This window comes from Lemur catta, chromosome 8, assembly GCF_020740605.2.
Source record: "Lemur catta isolate mLemCat1 chromosome 8, mLemCat1.pri, whole genome shotgun sequence".
Lineage (NCBI taxonomy): Eukaryota > Metazoa > Chordata > Mammalia > Primates > Lemuridae > Lemur > Lemur catta.
Window position 1 is genome coordinate 101,732,415 of NC_059135.1, and position 11,537 is coordinate 101,743,951.

General features: G+C 48.1%; 1 long non-coding RNA gene across 1 annotated transcript; it reads left to right on the plus strand.

The window, feature by feature from the left end:
• Positions 1–3,956: 3,956 nt before the first annotated feature.
• Positions 3,957–7,624, plus strand: LOC123643723. Its single transcript, XR_006736903.1, has 3 exons — positions 3,957–4,146; positions 6,690–6,820; positions 7,484–7,624. It is a non-coding gene; the product is annotated as an uncharacterized LOC123643723 (long non-coding RNA).
• The last annotated feature ends 3,913 nt before the right edge of the window (positions 7,625–11,537 follow it).

The following is an 11,537-nucleotide window of genomic DNA, read 5'->3' on the forward strand; positions in this document are numbered from 1 at the left end:
ATTTGCTCCACATCTTGTCCTAATTTTTTCTGTGTCTTCATGCACTTCTTTGGACTGCCTCTCATCTTGTACCTAAACATAGCTCAACTCTCCCCACCTGAAAAAGCCAGCTGCCTCTCTGCTTTGGGTTCCTTCTAATTGCACTCCTATTTAACCCCTTATGAAATTCACATCATGTGTTCCTTTCTCTATGTGTTAGGCATTCTTCTAGATTTGGAAAGTACAGACAGAAATGCCTGCTCTGTGGGAGGCATCAGTCTGCCAAACTTCAGTCTTTACTACAAGGCTATAGTAGCCAAAACAGCATGGTACTGGCACAAGAACAGAGATATAGACCTTTGGAATAGGACGGAGATCCCAGATATAAAACCATCCTCATATTGTCATCTAATCTTCGACAAAGCAGACAAAAGTACACATTGGGGAAAAGAATCTCTATTCAATAAGTGGTTCTAGGAAAACTGGATATCCACATGCAGAAGACTGAAACTGGATCCCCACCTCTTACCTCTCACAAAAATCAACTCATGGTGGATAACAGACTTAAACCTAAGGCAGGAAAACTTAAGAATTCTGGAAAAAAAATGTTGGGAAGACTCTTTTAGACATCGACCTAGGTTACAAATTTATGAAGAAGACCCCCAGAGCAATCACAGCAGCAACAAAAATAAACAAATGAGACCTGATCAAATTAAAAAGCTTCTGCATAGCCAAGGAAACTATCATCATAGCGAATAGACAACCTACAGAATGGGAGAAAATATTTGCTCTCTACACATCCAGTAAAGGGCTGATAACAAGAATCTATCTAGAACTTAAGAAATCAACAAGAAAAAAATCAAACAACCCCATCAATAAATTGACAAAGGACATGAACAGAAACTTTTCAAAAGAAGACAGAATAATGGCCAGCAAACATAAAAAAGTGCTCAACACCTCTAATCATTAGGGAAATGCAAATCAAAACTACAATGAGATATCACCTAACTCCAATAAGAATGGCTTTTATCAAAAAGTCCCAAAACAACAGATGCTGGCATGGATGTGGAGAGATTAGAACAGTCTCACACTGCTGGTGGGACTGCAAATTAGTACAACCCCTGTGGAAAGTAATTTGGAGATACTTCAAAGAGCTACAAGTAGAACTACCATCTAATCCAGCAATCTCACTACTAGGAAAAAAAGGAAAAAAAGTAATTCCATAATAAAGACATCTGCACTCAAATGTTTATGGCAGAACAATTCACTATTGCAAGGATGTAGAAACAACCCAAATGGCCATCAATACATGAGTGGATTAATAAAATGTGCTATATGTATATCATGGAGTTCTACTCAACTACAAAAAACAATGGTGATCTAGCACCTCTTGTATTATCCCAGACAGAAATTGAGCCCATTCTTTAAAGTGAGGTATGACAAGGATGGAAAAACATGCACCACATGTACTCACCATCAAACTGGTGCTAATTGATTAACACTAAAGTGCTCACATGGTAGTAATACTCATTGGGTGCTGGTCTGGTGGGGGGCATATATCCATGGCTAATGGAAATGGGACACACTGTATGAGGCAAAGGACACCCTTGTAGCCCTGGCTTGGGTGAGGCAAACACATTCATGTAACCAAAATGTTTGTACCCCCATAATATCCCAAATTAAATACACACACACACACACACACACACACACAAATAAATAAATAAATAAATTTAAAAAATTTAAAAAAATATTCTATTTTTTATGCATGTCTTATTTTTAAATCCAGTCTTCTATTGATGGAAGCTTAGATTGATTTCATATGTTGGCTGTTGTGAATAGAGCTGCAGTAAACACGACAGTGCAGAGAAAAATAATAATAATAATAAAAAGAAAAGTTTTGTACTCCAAAGAATATAATCAAAAACAAAAAGGACAACACAGAGAATGGGAAGATATATTTGAAAATCATATATTTCAAAGGGACTTGCATTCAGAATATATATAAAATGCTGTTGTAATTAAATAATTTAAAAAAAACAATTTAAAAATGGGCAAAGGATTTGAATATATATTTTTCCAAAGAAGATATACAAATGGCCACAAGCACATGAAAAGATGCTTGACATCATTAGTCGTCAGGGAAATGCAAATCAAAACCACAATGAGATACCACTCCACAGCCACTAGGATAGCTAAAATCAAAAGGGCAGACAATAACGAGTGTTGTCAAGGATGTGGAGAAACTGGAACTCTCACACATCACTGCTGAGAATGTAAATGGCACAGCCACTTTGAAAAAGAGTTTGGCAGTTCCTCAAATTGTTACACGTGCAGCTACCATGTGACCCAACAATTCCATGTCTAGTTATATGCCCAGGAGAAATGCAAACATATGTCCCCACAAAAACATGTACACAAATTTTAATGGCACCATTATTCATGAAAGCCAAAAATATAAATAAGACAAATGTCCATCAAATTATGAATGAATAAACAAAATGTAGTACACCCATACAATGAAATACTATTTGGCCATAAAAAGCAATGAAGTACTGATACACGCTACAACGTGGATGAAGCTAAAACATTATTTTAAGTGAAAGAAGCCAATCATGGAAGACTCCATATTGTGTGGTTTTATTCCCGTGAAATATCTAGAATCAGCAACTCTGTAATGACAGGAAATAGACTAGTGGTTACCTACGGCTGGGGCTGGGGGCAGCAGGGATTACTAACAAGCACGGGGTTTTCCTTTAGGAGAGATATAAATGTTCTAAACTGAGGTTGTCGTGATAATTACATGACTCTGTGAATACACTGAAAACCATTGAATTGCACACTTCAAATGGACAGATTTTTTGGCACGTGAATTATAGCTCAGTAAAGCTGTTATAAAAACAGAAAACCTATAGTCCCAACTAGAGAAATTACAAGATGCCCAGTTAAATTTGAATTTAGATTTAAAAAATAAATTACTTTTTAGTTAGACTATGCTCTAGATATTCCATGGAACATACTTATGCTAAGAAAAGTATTCATTGTTTATCAGAAATTTAAATTATTCATTGATTCTGTACCTGATCTGTGCCCACTGTGGAGAGCAGACTGCTGCGTGGCTGAGGTGCGGCGTTTCTGGCAGGTGGCGGAGGCAGGTTCGAGACTTCAGCGTGAGACTAGCCTAGAAAACCATGCCGATCTCAAATGGGGAGGCTTTTGACGTGGGGCTGAGCGGCGTGACCTTCACCCCGTATTGAGTGGCTCCAGTAAAGGCTGTGTGCAGGGGAGTCGGGTGGAGCTTCGCGATGGAGGAAGGTGTACAGTCATCTGGATCAGCTCACGCGGTTTGCGGAGACCTGCGCCCACAGCAATCTGTGGCCTCCTGATAGTCACGTTTGGTGAACTGCAAGTGGAGCCACTGGGTGCTCAGAGGACAGGTAAGTGGCAAATCTCACACGATCCTACACTGGGACGAGGCTCCTTGGGGGAAAGAGCAGGAGGCAGTGGCGGGAGGCATTTCGGGTGCAGAGACGGCAGCATGGCGAGGGGTGTGAGAAGCTGAAGTGGGAAACCCTGGGGTTTCCAGCCTGCATGAGGAGGAGGCTAAGGTGGCCTCTCATGGAGACAGGAAAACAGCAGGACACGTAGGAGAGGGGAGGATTGCTTTTGGACACAGAGTTTGAGGTTTTTGAGGAGCATATTGGGAGCTTTGGCACGCGAGTAGTACCAAACCATGGATGTGAATGGATGGCAGAGAATGACCGGGAAGAGCCTCCGGGGCTGGGCCCGTATACGCCTCCATGTACCGCACTGCTGAGCAAAGCTCCCTGTGAGCGTGGCCAGAAGGACCATCGGAGAATTTAATGCAGAGTAGAGTCAGGGAAGTTGAAGGAAAAGGAGTTTTAAAAAAATGTTCTACCCACAGTGACACATGTCAAAAGAAGTCTTGCGAGCAACGGCCGAAACGTGTCCTGTGGTTTCAGACGCTGGGGAGCGGCTGTGGGTGAACCGTGGCCAGGGACTGGGAGGTGTGTGCAGACCGGCAGAGGCCGGGAAGGAAGCTGTGCTCGAGGGAGGCAGAGACAAGTCCAGGACGTGGCGCTTGCTCAGGGACATCCAGTGAGGCACTCGGTGACAGCGCCCTTCCTCTGCTCTGTCTGTCCTCAGGTGGGTGCAGGTCTCCTATCCTCTCTTGTCTTCTCTCACTGAGGCCCCTGACGAGATTCTGGGTCTGACGGGGTCTTCACTCCAAGCCTGCTGCGTTTCTGGGTCCAGGATCTGACTACGCAGCCCCTTCTGATGCTGACACTCTGTTCAGCAGGCAGGACCTCACCGCTGGGGGCGCGGGACCAGAGGGGGCTTCAGGAAGCAGGCCACGTCTCCACGTCTGGAGGGGCCGTCCCCAGCTGTCCTCTCAATAGCGCAGAGATCACATGGTCCCCTTCACCTGTGCGGGCAGCACAGGGGCACCACTCTGGGGAGCTGTGGATACGCTCAGGCTGACTAAGGAAAAACACAGCGCGGGTTACTGCTGGTGACGTCACCAGGCAGGAACGGCAGCTTCTGAAGTGCTGTGCAAATATTTCGTCTTTGTTAGAGATTATCACAGAATGTAGCCAAGACAAAAAGTAGAACAATGTAACCCATAGGTAGTCTAATATTCTAGGTCCACAGCCCATGAGGTTTCTGAGATTGGGTGTGTTTCAAATGAGATGGGCTTGCTTGCACTTGATTTCGTTCTGCAGTTGGTCGGAGCCTTCCAAGAGCATGGGTGCATCTGCAACATCGGGGCACTTTTGACTCAGAAATGTAATAATTCTAAATGACAAATTTGAATTAACAAATTTTATTTACTTAATTGCTTTTTACATCAATTTTTAAAATCAATTTCATTATGTAAGGCAGCGGTCCCCAGCCTTTTTGGCACCAGGGACTGGTTTCTTGGAAGACAGTTTTTCCACGGATGAGGAGCAGCTGGGGGAGATGGGATGATTCAAGCGCGTTACATTTAGGGCGCAGTCAAACCTCCCTGCTAGTGATAATCTGTATCAGCAGCCGGTCCCCAGCGATCGCATCGCCGCCCCAGCTCCACCCCAGACCATCGGGCATCAGATGCTCATAAGGAGCCGCAACCTGGACCCTCCATGCGCAGTTTACAGCCGGGCTCGCGCTCCCGTGAGAATCTGATGCGCCGCTGACCTGACAGGAGGCGGAGCTTGCGCGGTGGCGCGAGCCAAGGGGCGGCTGCAAACACAGAGGAAGCCACCCCTGTCTGCGATGCGCCAGGCACATCCAGGTGCACGCGGGGCAGCAAGCGCAGGGCAGCAGCCGGGTGTGCACAGGTGGTGGGCGAGTCTCACAGGGGCGGGGCCTGCGCTTCCACAGGGCACCGTCCCCTGGGGATCTCAGACTCTCCTTAGTGTCTGAAATTTAGGGGGACCAGCCATCCAGTTTGCCTGTCCCAGTTTTAGCTCTAAAGTTCTGTATCCTGGGTCACCCCTCAGTCCCTGGCAAACTGGGGCGTCTGGCCCCCGACATCCGCCACCACTGTCCAGACCGCAGTGTGAGCACAGGTCAGTTTGCCATCTATCCTCGGCTGCATTTTCCTCCCCAGTGTTCTTTTCTTCACTGTTTCTCCTCCTCCCCCTTCTAAGGTACAGAAATAATTCTCTGTCTCTCTGTTTCAAAAGTGGTACAGGAAGCCTGAGGTAGTCAAGTTCGCAGAGACAGAAAGTGGAATGGTGTGTGCCAAAGGCTGAGGGCAGGCAGGCAGGGATTTGTGTCTGATGGGGACGGAGCTTCAGCTGGGGACGATGGAAGAGTCTGGAGACAGAGTGTGGCTGTGGTTGCACAACACTAACACTGAATGTGCTCAATGCCTCTGAACTCCACACTCAAAATGGTTAAAATAGTAAATTTTATTTATTTATGTTTTATTATAATTTAAAAAAAGACAAAACATGGTGCAGTGAATATGAGACCAAGAAGAGCACCTAGGCCAAGAATGGAAGAGAGGACATTTCCTGCAGAAGGGAGACCTTGCCCTGCTTGTGTCCTCTGACTTCTCACGCAGCCCCCGGAGCTCCCTGGGGTACTTGCCTTGCCTGTGTAACCATTTGCACTTGGGTGGAGGAAGATTTAAAGGATACTTGAGCAAGAGGTGACATGGTCAGTAAACCTGAAGACTGGAGTACTCTTAGTACTGGGGCAGTGCACCTTCTTCCCTTGGGGGAACTCAGGGTCTCTGGACTGTTGGCACCCACCTAATGAATGCGCTGGCACTGGGTGGGCGGCCGGGGTCCCGGGGCACACTGGTGTCAGGTGTCACCACAGGCACAGGGGCCCACGACGCCAGGAACCCCAAAGGGGAGGCTGAAGAAGAAGCTACCGGGGAACATCCAGTGTCAAAGCACCAGGCTTACCTGGGTCTTCCGATCACGCACCTGAGCATCACCTGAGGTGGGGAGCTTGGTGCCGGGAAGGCGCCTAACGCTCGAAGGAATCGGGAGGTCGGGGGAGGGGAGCAGAGTTTTCCCTCCTTATTTACGATCTACTCGGAATGCCCCTCTAGCACTCAGGTAGAATTATCTAACACTAGTTCCTGTTTTCCTTCCCAGCTAAATAAACATCCGGGAACTAACTGAAAACAAAACAAACACACAAAACCCTCCCAATACTCTCTGGGTGAGAGTGTTTTTGTTTTGTCTCAGCTTTCCCAGAAGACCGTGGTTCTGGAAAGGGATGCCGGCCCAGGTAACCAGGGCAGGTGCTCCAACTGCCCTGAGTCGGACTGAGCTCCAGGCATTCCCCAGGCACTTAATGAGCACCTGCTGGTTGCTGGGTGAGTTCCGTTTGAAACACCTGCCCACACTCCCAGGAAACGAAGCAAGGGACGGAAAGGCCTTTGCAAACCCAGAGCGCGTGCCCTTGGCTGGCAGCCAGGCACTCTCTGTGGGGCCTGGGGGCTCAGCGGAGGAGGAAGTCCAGGGGCTCAGAGGCCTGATGCAGACGCAGCCTCGCTCCTGAGTGTTTTACCTCAACGTCCCTTTACAGTTCTGTGCGATGTGGCCTTATCCAGGTCTGTGTTCATATGGCCACGGTACCGGGGAAAGAGCACATGTAGGGGAAGAGGCTTTCGAGGGTGGGACGGTGGTGAACATTCTGGGCCCGGGGAGATGAAAGCTCTCCTCCTTCCTGCACTGAGGTGGGGCGTCGAACCGGTGTCTGGTCCCCATGTGTAAAGGACAGCGCAGCAGAGGGGTGGCTATGGAGATGGTGCCTGCCTGCTGGGTGCTGCTCTTGCCCTGAAGGGCGGGCTCTAACAGCATGAAATACAGCACTCGGGTCTGGTTTCCTCTCCTTTGTGAGGGGAATGAGCTCCGGCCTCACGGGATTGCTCTGAAGATGGCGGGAAAGCGTACCTATGAAGTGATTAGGGTGGTGACTGGGACGCAGTCAGACCAAGGACACGGAAGTCCTTGTTTTCACATCCCCTGTTTCACAGATGATGAGTCTGGGGCTCAAAGCAAGAAGCCAGCGGCACCCAGCCAAGCTCCGATTCAGCCACACCTGCGCTGTTCTGCAGCCGAGTCTCTGTCCTGCACAGCGCGGACACCCGCATCCGCCACGTTTGAAATCAGAAGGCATTTCCACCGGCTCAATAAATATTTCAAGCTTATTTAGCATCATGACTCTTACTCTTTGTTTAGTGTAGATATGCTAGAATTAGCAACATTAAAGCAATTATCTGTGAAATTATCCCCAAATTATATTAGCATGCCCATAGAATAGTATTTTGCATGTAAATTAATAGTAAGTGAGTTCGGCAGAACTGCCCTTAAAATGAGTCCCAATAATGAGTCCCATAATGCGTAACTGTTTATTTAGCAATTCCAGGAACTATACAACGTGTGTGCAATTACTGAAAAGTATCAGAAGGAAGGGAAAAAAATCTACCTAAAAGCAGTCCAAAAATATGTAAATAATCCCTTGAAAGTCACGGGGTTCCAATTTTAGGAACCAGTGTTCCTCTTGATCCTGGCGGCCTGTACTCTCACGTGTTGCCTCGCTGGCTATCTAAACACAGCGAGCATTCGCTGAAGCGCCTCTCCTCAACCAAGCCTGGAAGTTCCTTAGAAAATCCACAGGGTCACTTTGGCATCTGAACCGGTGGGTCAGAGGAAACATGTGATCAGGACAAGTCGGCCAGATGTGACAGGCACAGACCAAGCAATCTTTGCTTCTGTCCCTGCTTCGCCAGTGCAACACCTTGGGCCGGGCTGGGGGCGTTGGAGAGCAAAATGACAATCAGTAAAAACATCCTCCATAGCATTAACATTGCCCTTTGCAATTCACAGTAACTCCTACTTTGATCCTTGCCACAATGTACGCAAGACCTTTGAGGCCCAGAGGTTAAAGGACTGAGTCCAAGTTCCCCTGTGTGAGGGGTGGAGCTGGAATTTGATCACGGATGTCCCAAATCCATCCTGTCTATGTACCCAGCACAAAGAGGCCTTGGAGTTTATTTAATCTAACTGACTATCTGATAGAAAAATCCTTTATAGGAAAATGAGTATAAAGACAAAAGATAACAAGCATTGGGCAGGATGTGGAGAAAAGGAAATCCTTGCATACTATACTGTGGATGGGAAGGTAGATTAGAACAGCATCAAACAGTACAGAGGTTCCTCAAAAATTAAACACCTACTCTATGATCCAACAATCCCACTTCTGGGTATATATCCAAAGAAAATAAAATCAGTACATCAGATGAATGGATAAAGAAAGTTGATAATAAAGTGTCATATATATATATACACACAATGGAATAATAGCCTTAAAAACGAAGGAGATCCTGCCACCTGGGCCAACACAGGTGGACCCGGAGGACGTTGTATGAAGTGAAACAAGCCAGGCACAGAGAGACAAACCCTGCACCATCTCACATGTACACAGAATCTAAAAAAGTTAAACTCACAGAAGCAGAAAATAGAACGGTGGTTAGCAGGGGCTGGGGGTCGAGGGGCAGAAATGTTGGTCAGAGTACAAAGTTTTTGTTAGACCAAAAGAATACACTCTGGAGATGCATCATAACACATGGTGACAGTAGTGGATAATATTGTATTATATACTTGAAAATTATTAGGGGAGTAGATTTTAAACGTTCTCATCACCAAAAAAAATGATAGGGATGTGTGGTAATAGATATGTCAATTAGCTTGATTTAATCATTCCACAACACATACATATATCAAAACATCAAATCATATGCCATAAATATACACAATTTTTATCTGTCAATTATACCTTAGTAAAGCTGGGGAGGAGCTATAAAAGGAAAAAGGTAAAATTAAATTATATTAAAAAGTGAACATAACAAGTATTCAGTAAATATTGCTTAGACAAAGGGTGAGAAACCGACCTTGAAGAACTTCAGTTCCAGCGGGGCGACCGCAGGGGGACAGAGACCGAGAGGTGGCTGGTCCGGCTGCGGAGGGGCCGCCTTCGTGGGGCGGCTTCACTGGGCTCCGAGGGAGGCCGGCAGCGCTTCAGGGAGAAGGTGGCGTCCGAGGAGTGTCCCGAGGAGGAAAAGGCAAACACCAGGCTGAGGGAAGAGCAAATGGAAAGCTCAGAAGCTGAGAAACACCGGCATGTTCCGGAAGGGTGACGAAGTGCCGGCGTGAGACTGGTGCAGAGGGCAGTGCACGGACCCTGCGAGGTCTGAGGGAGCACCCCAAGCTCAGACGTGGGGACTCCCCTCTGCAGCGAGCAGTGAGCGTCCAGGGAAATGGTGCCATGGAGCACGCAGTAGTCACGACCGAAAATGGGGGACATACGTCTGCAGAATCCTGTTATAAAGTGAGAAGGGCAGTCGAGGACGGCACAGCGACGCTGCGGTCAGCGAGGGACCACACGGGCAGCAGCCGTCCCACAGATGACAACGCTGGAGTTTTGCCCTTTCTCTTTAGGTGCTCGCTACTCCTCACTGCCTTGCAGTTGCCCGCAGCATTCAGCAGGGGGACCGCGCCGTGCACACTGCGGTGTAGGAGCACCAGGCTGTGCCACGTGGCACAGGTCTGCAGCAGGCCGCACCGCCTAGGTTTGTGTGAGGACTTTATGACATTCACACAGTGATAAAATCACCCGAGTACAGATTTCTCCGAATGCATCTCTGTCCTTAAGTGATGCGTGACTGTAGAAGGGAATCCCATGGAACAGATTCACACTCACATCCTGATACCTCAGTGGGAGGAAAACCAGTGAGTTGCACATGGCCATACCCATATTTTTTTGCTGCAGCCAGTAATGAGCAACTGTGGATACCTGTGGTCAGGAAAACTCGTTGTCATGTTTTCCTTCGTCACAACATTTTAAAGGACTCCTGCTAATAGCTGCATGGGTTGGTGGTGGTGCACTGCACGTGACCACATTGCTCCGGGCTACCCAGAAAACTGGTGTAGACCGTGGGGTTTGATCCTGGGGCACTGGGGGTACAGGGGTGATGTGAGCCAAGGGGGAAGAACCCCCAGTCCAGCTCAGGACACAGCTGCTCCCTTCACCCTGCCCCCATGAGGGCGCAAGCCTTCTCCATCCGCCTGGGCTCCAGGGCATTCCTGGAACATGGCACTTTCAACGCTCAAACCAGGGAAGTGCAGGTAGACCAGGAGCTGCTGGTCACTCCACTCCCTGAATATACACAAAAGTCACTGCAACTAGGAATCGAAGGTTTCTTAATTACTTGGAGGTTGTTTCCTGAAATCTCCATGCGCTATTCCCGGGTACACAGGTGTGGTGTTGGGGGGAACAGTGTCCAGTTTAGAATCGAGACCTAAGGAGGCCTCTTCCTGCCCAGTTCCCAGTGCCAGCTGTCCCTTGGGTAGCCTGTCAGAACCTGAGAGGTTGGTCTTCAGCCTCGCCGGTGCAGAGTGAGGACAGCGGCCGACCACTGCAGCAGACGCCACGCCTCGGGGAAGAGAAAGGCCCCTCAGTGCCCGTGGACACATGCGCAGCCCACGGCGCCCCTGCCCTCGTGTCCTACGTCCTGGAAATTAAAGCAGTCATCACAATGTTGCCTCCTCTTGGGGAGGAAGGATGAGGGGTGGGGTGGGGTTTTTTCATCCTACAAAAGCCACTGAAGCATTTTAAGCAAGGGCACAACGTGATGATGGAAAACAGCCCTTCAAAAATCCGTGCATTCATTCATTTCCTTCCCGAGCATGGTTAATGATCTAGCAGGTGCCAGGCACTGTTCTACATATTTGGTACATAGCCCTGAAAAGCAAACACAGAACAAGTCCGACAGTCATGGAGTTTACATTCTAGCAGGACAAGACGGAATATCCATGCACACATGTGTGGGTGAGCACGAGTGCCTAGAGGGGACTTAGGGAGGGTAACGTGTGGGGCCGGCATTTTAAACGCAGTGGCAAGGGGAGCTCTGTTGAGATGCCATCTGAGCAGGGGCACAGTAGAGGTGTGGCGCTGAGCCACCTGGCTGCCGGAGGAAGATTGTCAAGCAAACAGCGGGACCAGTGCAAGCACACAGGGGCAGGTGATGC